The sequence below is a fragment of the Oncorhynchus mykiss genome, chromosome 1 (genome assembly GCF_057628025.1).
Source record: "Oncorhynchus mykiss isolate SJ-2025 chromosome 1, ASM5762802v1, whole genome shotgun sequence".
In the NCBI taxonomy this organism is placed as follows: domain Eukaryota; kingdom Metazoa; phylum Chordata; class Actinopteri; order Salmoniformes; family Salmonidae; genus Oncorhynchus; species Oncorhynchus mykiss.
In genome coordinates, this window is record NC_143022.1 from 21,594,837 (window position 1) to 21,610,542 (window position 15,706).

At 45.7% G+C, this 15,706-nt stretch overlaps 1 protein-coding gene across 22 annotated transcripts in view; it reads right to left on the reverse strand.

Moving 5' to 3' along the window:
• LOC110505853 (tight junction protein ZO-3) overlaps positions 1–15,706 on the reverse strand; it is a 37,854-nt gene that overhangs the window by 17,271 nt on the left and 4,877 nt on the right. The window lies entirely within an intron of this gene.

A 15,706-nucleotide genomic window follows, 5' to 3' on the forward strand; every position in this document is an offset into this window, starting at 1 on the left:
CACAGACAGCTGTGTTCGTTCAGCTAGCTGACTAATGTGGCGTCGAGGGAATCCGAAAGTGAAGGTAGGGGACGATTATGGCCAAGGAGGTGCGTGTGCATGGACGTCGGAGGATCTGGCCGAGGAGAGGCCGCTTGAGGGTGGCGGCTGAAGCGGACATGAGTGCTTCGTTGACTGTTCTTCGCGTGGACCAAAAGGGTGATGCTGCGGGACGAGGAATCTATGGCTCAGGATGGTAACAAACATGGCAGCGCCCAGTCCCCGATTGCGTCCGTATCTGTTAAGAACCCGAGGTACTCCAGTAAGGCGGATTGGGAAGCTTTTCATGCTCAGTTTCATGCTCTTAGCTCATTTTAGGGGGTGGTCAAATGAAGGGCACTGCAGGGGGCTTTGTGCCTCACGGATGATGCTCTGGCCTGTTTGATATTGATTAGCCCCGAGGACAGACATGATTATGGTGCTTTAGTTGGAGCACTGAGAAGGCGCTATGGACAGTGTATTCAGCCCGGGCTACTGCGCTTCGAACTGAGTAATAGACGCAGGCAGCCTGGAGAGCCTCTACGGGTGCTAGCTAATGATACAGACGCTCTCTCCTACGGAGCTGCGCATACAGACCCAGCTGGCTCTTTCGGAGTCATAACAGATAGCCTTGGAGAGGGAGCTAGTGTGGGCTGGGGCTTCAACTGAGTTGGGGTTTTTGTTATGTCACTGTAGAGGGGAGCCCTGCTCTGCCCTGGTGGACACTTGGTCCACAGTAACCCTGGTGAGGCCAGATATTGTGCCAGGTTGGACTCCGTTTGAGCCCACAACTGTGCAGTTCCGCACAGTCACAGGTGAGCTTGCACCCATGAAAGGGAAGGGAATAATGACTGACAGTAGGGGGCAGGTCTGTACGTCATCCTGTGTGGGTAGCGGCTGTGCAGGGCCTTTGTATCCTGGGGTTGGACTTTTTTAGGAGCACAGGCTGCCAGTTAGACCTAAAATGGGGGCACACTGAGCTTCCAGGGAGGGCCGGCAGACACCATGCCCCCCCCAATGTCACATTCACGCAACCCAACAAACTCTTTACTCCAACAGTTAAAGCAGCAGAGACTCATGGCTGCCCCCCCGCCCCCACATCTGTGTGTTACATTCCCCCAGCTACCTCCACGACGCAGCCCTCTGTGAGCCCGGGCCGCAGCCCCCCAGCCCAGCTACCCCAGATGAGAGGACACGGTCTGCAGTCAGGGAGATATGGGGGAGGAACTGTCGAAACAGTTGTGGCAGTTGCTGTTTGAATTCAGAGATAGCTTTGCACTGAGTGAGGAAGAGGTGGATCAGACTCATCTGGTGCAGCATGAGATTGACACAGGTGATGTTCGGCCCATCAAGATGCGTCCCCGCCGTATCCCGCTGGCAGGCCAGGAGGCGGCAGACCATGCTGTGTTGGAGATGCAGCGGGCAGACTTCATCGAGCCCTCAGACAGCCCCTGGGCGGCGCCAGTCGTCATGGTTCCGAAGAAGGGGGCAAGCTGAGGTTCTGTGTGGACTACAGGCGGCTGAATGAGGTAACCAGGAAGGACTCATACCCCATACCACGTATCGATGAGTCGCTGGACCTGGTTAGGGGGTCCTCCTGGTTCTCCTCACTAGACCTCCGCAGTGGCTACTGGCAGGCGCCCCTCTCCCCAGAGGCCAGAGCCAAAACTGGACACTTTGGGGTCACAAAAATACACAGGGATGTTCAGCAGGTTTGGAGCTGCGGAGTCCATCCACAGCAACCAAGGCAGAAACTTTGAGTCCTGTGTGTTTGCCACCATGTGTGAGAGGCTGGGTATGCACAAGACCAGCACTACTCCTCTCCATCCTCAAAGTGATAGCCTTGTGGAGCGTTTCAACAAAATGCTTGGACAGCAGCTGGCCATCGTCTCTTCCAAACACCAGCGTGACTGGGACAAGCACCTGCCTATGGTCCTCATGGCATGCCGCTCCGCTGTCTAAGACTCCACCTCCTGCACGTCTGCCCTCCTCATGCTGAGTAGAGTGCTCCGCACCCCTGCAGAGATGACGTTTGGTCAACCTCTGGATAGCCCTCCTGTTCCCCCGGGCCCGGAGACTCCAGGACCGCCTGGAGACAGTCCACACCGTCACTAGAGGGCAGCTGGGGAATGCAGGTCTAAGGCAGAAGAGGAACTATGACGTGTACACACAGGGAAGGCACTTTGTGGCTGGGGACTTGGTCTGGGTAGGGGAGATTGTGTACCGGGAGAAAGGTGGCACTGCACCGGGAGAGGTTAGCCCCATACAGAGGGCCCCTTCTTCCCAAACCCCAGGGACCCCCACTATTCCCCTCTCTGGCAATGATATTCCTCAGGCACCCACCCCCAGGGGCCACAGTCTCCCTCCCCTGAGCCCCAAACTGTATTCCCCATTACCTCATCCTTGTCCCCCATGTCCCTGCCTTCATCCCCTGGGCCCCAGAGGGGCAGCCCCCTGCCACAGACTGTTTCCCCCGTTTCACATCTTTGGGGTTTGGCAGGGAGTGGAGCATCTCAAGTTTAAGGCCATGTTTAGCCATTGTTCTCTTGCTTACACCCGGTCTTCACAAGAGATGGTCAGTTGTTTTATACGTGTATTCTTCATGTATTTGGTGTGGGCTACGGCCAAACAGTAGCCTGTGTGGAGTTAGGTTAATAAACCGTGAATTCGTAAACTCAATATTCTGTCTGGACAGTTGTTCCTTTATGATCTATCCAGGTCATTACAGTAGTTGAGTAAATAAACTGCGTTTACATGGTAGACGGCAACCGGATGTCATTGCTTTCAATGAGAGCACAATGGTAAATGCCGTTGAGCCTGACGGTGAATGCCGTCAGCTGCCATGGTAGACGGACTTGCCGCCAGAGTTAAAATATTTCAATTTCTGCCGTCTGCCATTGCGTTGTTTTCTACCGGATGTTGATTTGCACAGTTTGTTTACTGAATCACCACAGCAATGCACACCATCACGATGGCTCACTTTGGCTGTCACCATCTTTTTTACTTTCTTCTTCAGCTATGCCAAATGGGATGATGTTTTTTGAGTCCATCTACTTGCTTCACTAGCTAGGTTTCCATCCAATTGGCGACAGATTTTCATGCACATTTTCTAAAATCCGCAAAGAAAATGCACACACATTTTCAACTCTACGGATAGTTTTGTCAAACTTTGCTTTAAATAGCAGATGTTCCTACTCTGGTCTTGGCATGTGCTCTCTAGCCTACAGCTGGCTAGTCTACATGAGATTATTTGTTAAATGGCAGCCAAGCATCAATCATCATGTCACAAGAATAAGACTCGATATTTATTGGAAAGGCACATCATACTCAACACCGTGCACTTTCACCACCCACCCTGTGAAGTTGATCAATTTATTTTATCTGTAGCCGAATAAACTGCATGGTTTCCCAAGTTGTAGTGGGAGGACCACACAGCATATCACTGCGTGACTCCAAGTTTACTTCCATATGAAATGTAAACAGAAGACGACTTTTCCAATCAGTTCAGCAATTCTATGTATGTGTGACCATCTGTCCGGCTCCGTTAATAATATAACTCGGCCTACTAGAAAGAAAAAAAACGAGTGAATTTCCTACTATTCAACATAGGTTTAATTAGCTCTAACATGCATTGTTGCATGGAGGTCAGTGAGCCCATAGTGTTGTCCTACAGGGTCAGGACCAACATACAGGTCAACAAGGTGAAACAGACAGGGTCAGGACCAACATACAGGTCAACAAGGTGAAACCGACAGGGTCAGGACCAACATACAGGTCAACAAGGTGAAACAGACAGGGTCAGGACCAACATACAGGTCAACAAGGTGAAACAGACAGGGTCAGGACCAACATACAGGTCAACGAAAGGCCAACAAGGTGAAACAGACAGGGTCAGGTAGCCACAGAGGCAGATAAGCATCCACGATAAATCACTAGCCAGTGGTGGCTGGTGGGTGGAGCTATAGGAGGACAGGCTCATTGTAATGGCTGGAATGGAATTTATCAAACACATGGAAACCAGGTTGGACAACGTTCCATTTACTCAATTTCGGCCATTACAATGAGCCCGTATAGCTCCTCCCACTTTACCAATGGTAGCAGGTGGAATAGCTGCCAGCCAGGTGCATTGTTTCTCAGAGAGTTGGTTAGGTTTAACCTGGTATAATTTTTTACAACATCAGTCTAATTAACAGACTGAAGGACTGGATATCAGCAGTCTCACAGCTAACAAAGACTCAATTTAAGAAGATCCTGGTCCAAGAGACTGACTGCTCAGATATTTCATTGATTAGGTCATTAAATGACTTCCAGTATGGTTTATGTATAAAATACACAATATAGTTTTGATCATCAGTCAAGTTAATTATTGTAATAAAAAACTAATTAATATAGAGGATATAGTTGACATGTATCCTCTGGCAGACACCTTTCATCTGCTTTGAAAGGTTGAGGGGGCTGACTGCCAATATCATTTATGTTATCTTTCTAGCGGCGTCTAGTCAGAGACACTATTCCTGAAAACAGTCACTAATATCCATTTCAGACAGAAGATGTGGTATATTACCAGTAAAATGTTTATAGGCAATGTTTATACGAACCCCCTTCAAACAGACCCTTATGTACCACTTACTTGCATGTATACCCCTTGTATACATATCAATGGGTAACTGGCAAATTGGGAGGTGTGGGGGCAGGAGGCTGTTGTTCAACCATGGGGGCTGTTTAACAATGGAAGTGTTAAATGAATTTACCTGCAAAAAATAGAGATACCATTCAAACAGACCCAAAACCTGTATTTTGGTTACAGGAATCAGGTTTCCATTCAACCATTTTATGTCAGCAACAAAAAATATTAACAGGCCTGATGGAAACAGAACGTTTGTCTGTAAACTTTCCAAATGTTCGAGCAAACATACGCTATACAAGGTGGGATCTGTTTGTGTCTGTAAAATGTATTAAGCGAGAAATTGCGGTGGAAACGCTTTTATGTGCAAATATAGACTTCATGGGTTTCAACTGGACAAGGTCTCTTAATGGTTATCTTAGCTGGTACCCAGAGGGGTGAACCTTTTGGGGCAGACATGGACAAACCCATGTACTTTAGTGGGGGGGGGGGGGGGGGGGGGGGGGGTTAGGGTTATGTCCAGGCAAGACAACAGTAGCTAATTATACGTCCCTCGCTGTATTTATCGGCTGTTGGCCTACTTGGTCCAAGTATGTACTTAGCTAACGTTAGCTACCGAGGCAAATACAATGAAGCAGAATGACAGCTGCCATTTGTCAGAACAGTTCAAATAACATGATCAGGGGGTGCGTCACCTGAGTGGGTTGATTCACTGATGTGGTCATCCTGTCTGGGTTGGCGGATGGTAGGATGGTAGGTTGGTGGTTGAAGATATCCCTCTAGTGGTGTGGGGGCTGTGCTTTGGCAAAGTGGGTGGGTTTATATCCTTCCTGTTTGGCCCTGTCCGGGGGTGTCCTCGGATGGGGCCACAGTGTCTCCTGACCCCTCCTGTCTCAGCCTCCAGTATTTATGCTGCAGTAGTTTATGTGTCGGGGGGCTAGGGTCAGTTTGTTATATCTGGAGTACTTCTCCTGTCCTATTCGGTGTCCTGTGTGAATCTAAGTGTGCGTTCTCTAATTCTCTCCTTCTCTCTCTCGGAGGACCTGAGCCCTAGGACCATGCCCCAGGAATACCTGACATGATGACTCCTTGCTGTCCCCAGTCCACCTGACTGTGCTGCTGCTCCAGTTTCAACTGTTCTGCCTTATTATTATTATTCGACCATGCAGGTCATTTATGAACATCTTGACCATGTTCTGTTATAATCTCCACCCGGCACAGCCAGAAGAGGACTGGCCACCCCACATAGCCTGGTTCCTCTCTAGGTTTCTTCCTAGGTTTTGGCCTTTCTAGGGAGTTTTTCCTAGCCACCGTGCTTCTACACCTGCATTGCTTGCTGTTTGGGGTTTTAGGCTGGGTTTCTGTACAGCACTTTGAGATATCAGCTGATGTACGAAGGGCTATATAAATAAATTTGATTTGATGATCTTGAATTGATTGGTCAAAAATATTGAGATTAGTCTTTCAAATGATATATTTATGTATGAAAGTTACTGTATGTAAATTACAGCCCTCAAATGGTTAAGTGTACTACCGACGTTACTACCAACGTTATCTTCATGAGGGAGTTTTCCAACTGGCTCCTCCGTCACGACGTTACCTGAACGGCCATCTGCGGCCCACTAATCGTTAGCTGTCTTATCGGCTGCTATCTGAACATTTTCTGACAATTATTCTTGGGTCACTATAACTATATCTATTTTGCCAATTGGATTGATCCCCTCTACCACACGGAACCCCACTAATCTACTAACAGAAATGGCTAAACAAAACACCGTCCTATGCTAGCTTGATACCGATGGCCTGGCTAGCTGTCTGAATCGCCGTGACCCCAACCAACCTCACTACGAACTGGACCCTTATGATCACTCGACTAAGCATGCCTCTCCTTAATGTCAATATGCCTTGTCCATTGTTGTTCTGCTTAGTGTTTATTGGCTTATTTCACTGTAGAGCCTCTAGCCCTGCTCATTATACCTTATCCAAACTTTTAGTTCCACCACCCACACATGCGATGACATCACCAGGTTTCAATTATGTTTCTAGAGACAATATCTCTCTCATCACTCAATACCTAGGTTTACCTCCATTGTATTCACATCCTACCATACCTGTCTGTACATTATACCTTGAAGCTATTTTAATCGCCCCCAGAAACCTCCTTTTACTCTCTGTTCCGGACGTTCTAAACAAACAATTCTCATAGCTTTTAGCCGTACCCTTATCCTACTCCTCCTCTGGTGATATAGAGGTGAATCCAGGCCCTGCAGTGCCTAGCTCCACTCCTATTCCTGAGGCGCTCTTTTGATTACTTCTGTAACCGTAATAGCCTTGGTTTCATGCATGTTAACATTAGAAGCCTCCTCCCTAAGTTTGTTTTATTCACTGCTTTAGCACATTCTGCAAACCCGGATGTTCTAGCCATGTCTGAATCCTAGCTTAGGAAGACCACCAAAAAATTCTGAAATCTCCATTCCGAACTACAATATTTTCAGACAAGATAGAATGGCCAAAAGGGGCGGTGTTGCAATCTACATCAGAGATAGTAGAACAGAACACTGCAGGCTATCCAGGTCTGTACCCAAACAATTTGAACTTCTACTTTAAAAAAAATCCACCTCACTAAAAACAAGTCTCTCACCGTTGCCACCTGCTATAGACCACCCTCCGCCCCCAGCTGTGCTCTGGACACCATATGTGAACTGATTGCCCCCCATCTATCTTCAGAGCTCGTGCTGCTAGGCGACCTAAACTGGAACATGCTTAACACCCCAGCCATCCTACAATCTAAGCTGGATGCCCTCAATCTCACACAAATGATCAATGAACCTACCAGGTACCACCCCAAAGCCGTAAACACGGGCACCCTCATAGATATCATCCTAACCAACTTGCCCTCTAAATACACCTCTGCTGTTTTCAACCAAGATCTCAGCGATCACTGCCTCATTGCCTGCATCCGTAATGGGTCAGCGGTCAAACAACCTCCACTCATCACTAATCGACTTGGCCGGTGTATCCTGGAAGGACATTGACCTCATCCCATCAGTAGAGGATGCCTGGTTATTTTTTTGAAATGCCTTCATCACCATCTTAAATAAGCATGCCCCTTTCAAGAAATTTAGAACCAGGAACAGATATAGCCCTTTGTTCACCCCAGACCTGACTGCCCTTAACCAACACAAAAACATCCTATGGAGAACAGCCCCCGTGATATGCAACTTTTCAGGGAAGCTAGAAACCATTATACACAGGCAGTTAGAAAAGCCAAGGCTAGCTTTTTCAAGCAGAAATTTGCTTCCTGCAACAAAATCAAAAAAGTTCTGGGACATTGTAAAGTCCATGGAGAATAAGAACACCTCCCAGCTACCCACTGCACTGAGGATAGGAAACTCTGTCACCACCGATAAATCCACTATAATTGAGAATTTCAATAAGCATTTTTCTACAGCTGGCCATGCTTTCCACCTGGCTACCCCTACCCCGGTCAACAGCACTGCACCCCTCACAGCAACTCGCCCAAGCCTACCCCATTTCTCCTTTTCCCAAATCCAGTCAGCTGATGTTCTGAAAGATCTGCAAAATCTGGACCCCTACAAAATCAGCCGGGCTAGACAATCTGGACCCTTTCTTCCTAAAATGATCTGCCAAAATTGTTGCAACCCCTATTACTAGCCTGTTCAACCTCTTTTGTGTCATCTGAGATTCCCAAAGATTGGAAAGCAGCTGCGGTCATCCCCCTCTTTAAGGGGGGGGGGGGTACTCTTGACCCAAACTGCTACAGACCCATCTATCCTACCCTGCCTTTGAGGTCTTCGAAAGCCAAGTCAACAAACAGATTTCCGAACATTTCGAATCCCACCATACCTTCCCTGCTATGCAATCTGGTTTCAGAGCTGGTCATGGGTGCACCTCAGCCACGCTCAACAAGGTCCTAAACGATATCTTAACCGCCATCGATAAGAAACAATACTGTGCAGCCGTATTCATTGACCTGGCCAAGGCTCTCAACTCTGTCAATCACCGCATCCTCATCGGCAGACTCGACAGCCTTCGTTTCTGAAATTTTTGCCTCGCCTGGTTCACCAACTACTTCTCTGATAGAGTTCAGTGTGTCAAATCGGAGGGCCTGTTGTCCGGACCTCTGACAGTCTCTATGGGGGTACCACAGGCTTCAATTATTGGACCGACTCTCTTTTCTGTATACATCAATGATGTTGCTCTTGCTGCTGGTGAGTCTCTGATCCACCTCTACGCAGACGACACCATTCTGACGACACTGTTAACAACCCTCCAGGCAAGCTTCAATGCCATACAATTCTCCTTCCGTGGCCTCCAACTGCTCTTAAATACAAGTAAAACTAAATTCATGCTCTTCAAACGATCGCTGCCTGCACCTGCTTGCCTGTCCAACATCACTACTCTGGATGGCTCTAACTTAGAATATGTGGACAACTACAAATACCTAGGTGTCTGGTTAGACTGTAAACTCTCCTTCCAGACCCAACATCTCCAATCCAAAGTTAAATCTAGAATTGGCTTCCTATTTCGCAACAAAGCATCCTTCACTCATGCTGCCAAACATACCCTTGTAAAACTGACCATCCTACCAATCCTCGACTTCGGCTATGTCATTTACAAAGTAGCCACCATTGTGACCTGTACACTCTCATTGGCTGGCCCTCGCTTCATACTCATCGCCAAACCCACTGGCTCCATGTCATCTACAAGACCCTGCTAGGTAAAGTCCCCCTTTATCTCAGCTCGCTGGTCACCATTGCATCACCCACCTGTAGCACGTGCTCCAGCAGGTATATCTCTCTGGTCACCTCCAAAACCAATTATTTCTTTGGCCACCTCTTTCCAGTTCTCTGCTGCCAATGACTGGAACGAACTACAAACATCTCTGAAACTGGAAACACTTATCTCCCTCACTAACTTTAAGTACCAGCTGTCAGAGCAGCTCACAGATTACTGCACCTGTACGTAGCCCACCTATAATTTAGCCCAAACAACTACCTCTTTCCCTACTGTATTTATTTTATTTTTCTCCTTTGCACCCCATTCTTTTTATTTATACTTTGCACATTCCACTGCAAATCTACCATTCCAGTGTTTTACTTGCTATATTGAATTTACTTTGCCAACATTTTTTTTGCCTTTACCTCCCTTATCTCACCTCATTTGCTCACATCATATATAGACTTGTTTCTACTGTACTATAGACTGTATGTTTGTTTTACTCCATGTGTAACTCTGTGTTGTTGTATGTGTCGAACTGCTTTGCTTTCTTGGCCAGGTCGCAATTGTAAATGAGAACTTGTTCTCAACTTGCCTACCTGGTTAAATAAAAGTGAAATAAAAATAAAATAAATAAGAACATCCAATAGTCAAAGGTATATGAAATACAAATGGTATAGAGAAATAGTCCCATAATAGCTACAACCTAAAACTTCTTACCTGGGAATTTTGAAGACTCATGTTAAAAGGAACCACCAGCTTTCATATGTTGTCATGTTCTGAGCAAGGAACTGAAACGTTAGCTTTCTTACATAGTACATATTGCACTTTTACGTTCTTCTCCAACACTTTGTTTTTGCATTATTTAAACCAAATTGAACATGTTTCATTATTTATTTGAGGCTAAATTGATTTTGTTGATGTACTATACACTGCTCAAAAAAATAAAAGGGAACACTTAAACACAATGTAACTCCAAGTCAATCACACTTCTGTGAAATCAAACTGTCCACTTAGGAAGCAACACAATAAATTTCACATGATGTTGTGCAAATGGAATAGACAACAGGTGGAAATTATAGGCAATTAGCAAGACACCCCCAATAAAGGAGTGGTTCTGCAGGTGGTGACCACAGACCACTTCTCAGTTCCTATGCTTCCTGGCTGATGTTTTGGTCACTTTTGAATGCTGGCGGTGCTTTCACTCTAGTGGTAGCATGAGACGGAGTCTACAATCCACACAAGTGGCTCAGGTAGTGCAGCTCATCCAGGATGGCACATCAATGCGAGCTGTGGCAAGAAGGTTTGCTGTGTCTGTCAGCGTAGTGTCCAGAGCATGGAGGCGCTACCGAGACAGGCCAGTACATCAGGAGATGTGGAGGAGGCCGTAGGAGGGCAACAACCCAGCAGCAGGACCGCTACCTCCGCCTTTGTGCAAGGAGGAACACTGCCAGAGCCTTGCAAAATGACCTCCAGCAGGCCACAATTGTGCTTGTGTCTGCTCAAACGGTCAGAAACAGACTCCATGAGGGTGGTATGAGGGTCCGAAGTCCACAGGTGGGGGTTGTGCTTACAGCCCAACACCGTGCAGGACGTTTGGCATTTGCCAGAGAACACCAAGATTGGCAAATTTGCCACTGGCACCCTGTGCTCTTCACAGATGAAAGCAGGTTCACACTGAGCACATGTGACAGACGTGACAGAGTCTGGAGACGCCGTGAAGAACGTTCTGCTGCCTGCAACATCCTCCAGCATGACCGGTTTGGCGGTGGGTCAGTCATGGTGTGGGGTGGCATTTCTTTGGGGGGGCGCACAGCCCTCCATGTGCTCGCCAGGTAGCCTGACTGCCATTAGGTACCGAGATGAGATCCTCAGACCCCTTGTGAGACCATATGCTGGTGCGGTTGCCCTGGGTTCCTCCTAATGCAAGACAATGCTAGACCTCATGTGGCTGGAGTGTGTCAGCAGTTCCTGCAAGAGGAAGGCATTGATGCTATGGACTGGCCCGCCTGTTCCCCAGACCTGAATCAAATTGAGCACATCTGGGACATCATGTCTCGCTCCATCCACCAACACCACGTTGCACCACAGACTGTTCAGAAGTTGGCGGATGCTTTAGTCCAGGTCTGGGAGGAGATCCCTCAGGAGACCAGCATTCCCAGGTGTTGTAGGGAGGTCATACAGGCACGCGGAGGCCACACACACACACTACTGAGCCTCATTTTGACTTGTTTTAAGGACATTACATCAAAGTTGGATCAGCCTGTAGTGTGGTTTTTCACTTTAATTTTGAGTGTGACACCAAATCCAGACCTCCATGGGTTGATACATTTTATTTCCATTGATAATTTGTGATTTTGTTGTCAGAACAGTCAACTATGTAAAGAAAAAAGTACTTAAGAATATTTCATTCAGATCTAGGATGTGTTATTTTAGTGTTCCCTTTATTTTTTTGAGCAGTGTATTTAGTTAAAATAAGTGTTCACTCAGTATTGTTGTCATTATTACACATTTTTTAGTCCTCCAATAAAATCGGTATCGGTATCAGTATCAGTGTTGAAAAATCATAATCAGTCGACCTCTACTACACACGTACAGGTAAGTACGATAACCTGGGGGCCATGTGGGTTTTAGCCCAGGTGGGTTAAAGAAGGGTTAACACTTGGGCCCAATGTTGTATAACCACAAGGGGCCCACAAAGTTATCCTCAGTATCCATGTTGCCCCATGCAGTTGCCATGTTGGGCTTCATAACTTATGAAGCCCAACATGAACCCACATAAAGCCCAACATGGCAACCACATGTGGGACCAATGTGGATACACAACATGGGGGGGCCCAAGTGTTAACCCTTTAACCCACTTGGGCTAAAGAACCTGGGGCACACGTGGAGTAAACACATTTGCCCACTGAGGTCCTTCAATAAACCCAACGTGAACCCAGAGAGCCCAACATGGATACGGAGGACAACATTTTGTGTGTTCCTGTTGGGTTTCCCTAGTGGGGCCCATGGAACAGCCCTTCGTTAACTCATATGGGCACCAAATGGAAATGTTGGCTGGGTAACCAGCATATCAACGTAAACTTGGAGTCACGCGATAAGTTGTGTGGTCCTCCCACTACAACACGGGAAAGGATGCAGTTTATTAGGCTACAGATGAAATAAGTTGAACTTAACAGGGTGGTGAAAGTGCACGGTGACGAGTTCAATGTTCCTTTCCAATAAATAGAGGGTCTTATTATGGTGACATGATGCTTGGCTGCAGTTTGACAAATTAAAATACTCTAATTTCTCCATAATAATCTCATATGTAGGCTATACACGCACTGTATTTGCGAGCTGTTGGCTAAAGCAGGCATGCCAATACCAGAGTGGGAACATTTGCTATATAAACACATTTTTAGTGACAGAGTGGGAATACTCGCTATATAAACACATTTTTAGTGACAAAACCATTTGCGATGGAAACCCATTTAATGTGTGTAATTTCGGTACATGGGAATACAACCTAATTTTTATGCGCACTACATCATCACACAAATTTATCTGTAACAAGTCATTTGGATTGAACATCTCTGATCAGAAAAGGCACATTTGTTTTATTTCTGATTATTCACATTCAACTGTCACCAATTAGATGAAAACCTAGCTACTGTCAAATGCAGGAATCATGACTAGGTCTTTAGGTTTGTTTTATTAGTACCCCTATCCCTTTCAGACTTAAAGAAAAAGCGCGTATAGTTCTGAGTATGAAAAGGATATGACGACATCGTCAAAGGGTAGTGAACAAGTGGAGATTTCTAAGCACATATAAAAGCATTATTGAGCATGTACATTTTGATTAGGATTCTGCCAATCAACAATCTTGGCTTGTGAAACTTGTCAGAAATAACATGAGTAGGTTAAATGCAGTCAAGAAATCTACACACTTTTTTTTTTGCCTAAGTCAATAAAACAATTGAGTAGTAGTTACTCAAAACATCTTCAACTGCTTGTAGAACTCAATCATAAGTGGTACTTTACTCAGATGTTCTTAGCAATTCATGTTTGAGTACTTTAAACAAACTAGGTTATTCAGTAAATATAACTACTGTATGTGTTGTAAAAACTCAACTTTGGATGAGCACAAGTTGACTATTTAATAAGTCAATCTAACATTTTTTAAATAAAGTTTTACTTGATTATATTATGTTTTACACCTTAACTTAAAGTAGTAGTCAGACATTTTGATTAGTAAAATTATTCGTTTTTTTTTTTAAATCAAGTGTTTATGTGTTGTAGTGTTGCAAGTTATGAATACTTAATACTGCCGCATGGCTCTTTTTAGAGGATTGTTGGGGATTCACAATTTATGATGCATACAACATTGTGTAAAAGTATGTTTGAAGAATGAAAAGTATATTTCTGAAATAGTATTAAGCAGTTTGTGCTGAGGGTGTAACTGAACATAATGAACAAATGTAATTATAAAAACAGTTAAGAAAATTGACGTTCAATAATGCCATTCCCACCATCAACAAGGTTATATGCACCACTTAACGAGGCTAATGCAGCATTATGTAATGAATACATTATGCACTCGTGTGTCAAAGGTCATAAAACAGTTTAGTATTTAGACCCTTTACTCAGTACTTTGTTGAAGCACGTTTGGCAGCGATTACAGTCTAGATTCTCCTTGGGTATGATGCTACAAACTTGGCACACCTGTATTTGGGGAGTTTCTCCCATTCTTCTCTGCAGATCCTCTAAACCTCTGTCAGGTTGCATGGGGGAGCGTCGTCGCATAGCTATTTTCAGGTCTCTCTAGAGATTTTCGATCAGGTTGAAGTCCTGGCTCTTTCTGGGCCACTCACGGACATTCAGATACTTGTCCAAAACCACTCTTGCGTTGTCTTGGCTGTGTAGTTAGGGTCATTGTCCTGTTGGAAGGTGAATCTTAGACCCAGTCTGAGGTCCTGAGCACTCTGGAGCTTGTTTTCATCAAGGATCTCTGTATTTTGCTCCGGTAATCTTTTTCTCGATCCTGACTAGTCTCCCAGTCCCTGCCGCTGAAAAACATCCCTACAGCACAATGCCACCACCACCAAGCCTCACCGTAGGGATGGTGCCAGGTTTCCTCCAGACATGTTGGCATTCAGGCCAAAGAGTTCAATCTTCGTTTCACCAAAACTGAGAATTTTGTTTCTCATGGTGAGAGTCCTTTAGCAGCCTTTTGGAAAACTCCAAGCGGGCTGTCATGTGCCTTTTACTGAAGAGTGGCTTCCGTCTGGCCACTCTACCATAAAGGCCTGATTGGTAGAGTGCTGCAGAAATGGTTGTCTTTCTGGAAGGTTCTCCCATCTCCACAGAGGAACTCTAGAGCTCTTTCAGAGTGACCATTGGGTTCTTGGTCACTTCCCTGACCAAGGCCCTTCTCCCCCAATTGCTCAGTTTGGCCAGCTCTAGGTAGAGTCTTGATGGCTCCAAACTTCTTCCATTTAAGAATGATGGAGGCCACTGTGTTCTTGGGGACCTTCAATGCTGCAGACATTTTATTTGGTACACTTCCCCAGATCTGTGCCTCGACACAATCCTGTCTCAGAGCTCTACGGACAATTCCTTCGACCTCTTGGCTTGGTTTTTGCTCAACTGTGGGACCTTATATAGACAAGTGCGTGTGCCTTTCCAAATCATATCCAATCAATTGAATTTACCCCAGGTGGACTCTAATCAAGTTGTAGAAACATCAAGGATGACCAATGGAAACAGGATGCACCTTCGCTCAATTGAGTCTTCCAGCAAAGGGTCTGAATACTTATGTAAATAAGGTATGTCCATTTTTAATACATTTGCAAAAAAAATAAAATCGGTTTTCGCTTTGCCACTATGGGGTATTGTGTGTAGATTGATAAGGAAAAGCATTTAATCCCTTTTAGATTGAGGCTGTAATTACTACAGTATTTATGTATACTCCCCCCAAATACCTAGGTGTCCCCCCAAATATCTAGGTGTCTGGTTAGACTATAAACGCTCCTTCCAGACTCACATTAAGCATCTCCAATCTAAAATTAAATCAAGAATCAGCTTCCTATTTCGCAACAAAGCATCCTTCACTCATGCTGCCAAACATACCCTCGTAAAACTGACCATCCTACCGATCATCGACGATGTCATTTACAAAATATCCTCCAACACCCTACTCAACAAATTGGATGCAGTCTATCACAGTTCCATCCGTTTTGTCACCAAAGCCCCATACACTACCCACCACTGCGACCTGTACGCTCTCGTTGGCAGGCCCTCGCTTCATACTCGTCGCCAAACCCACTGGCTCCAGGTCATCTA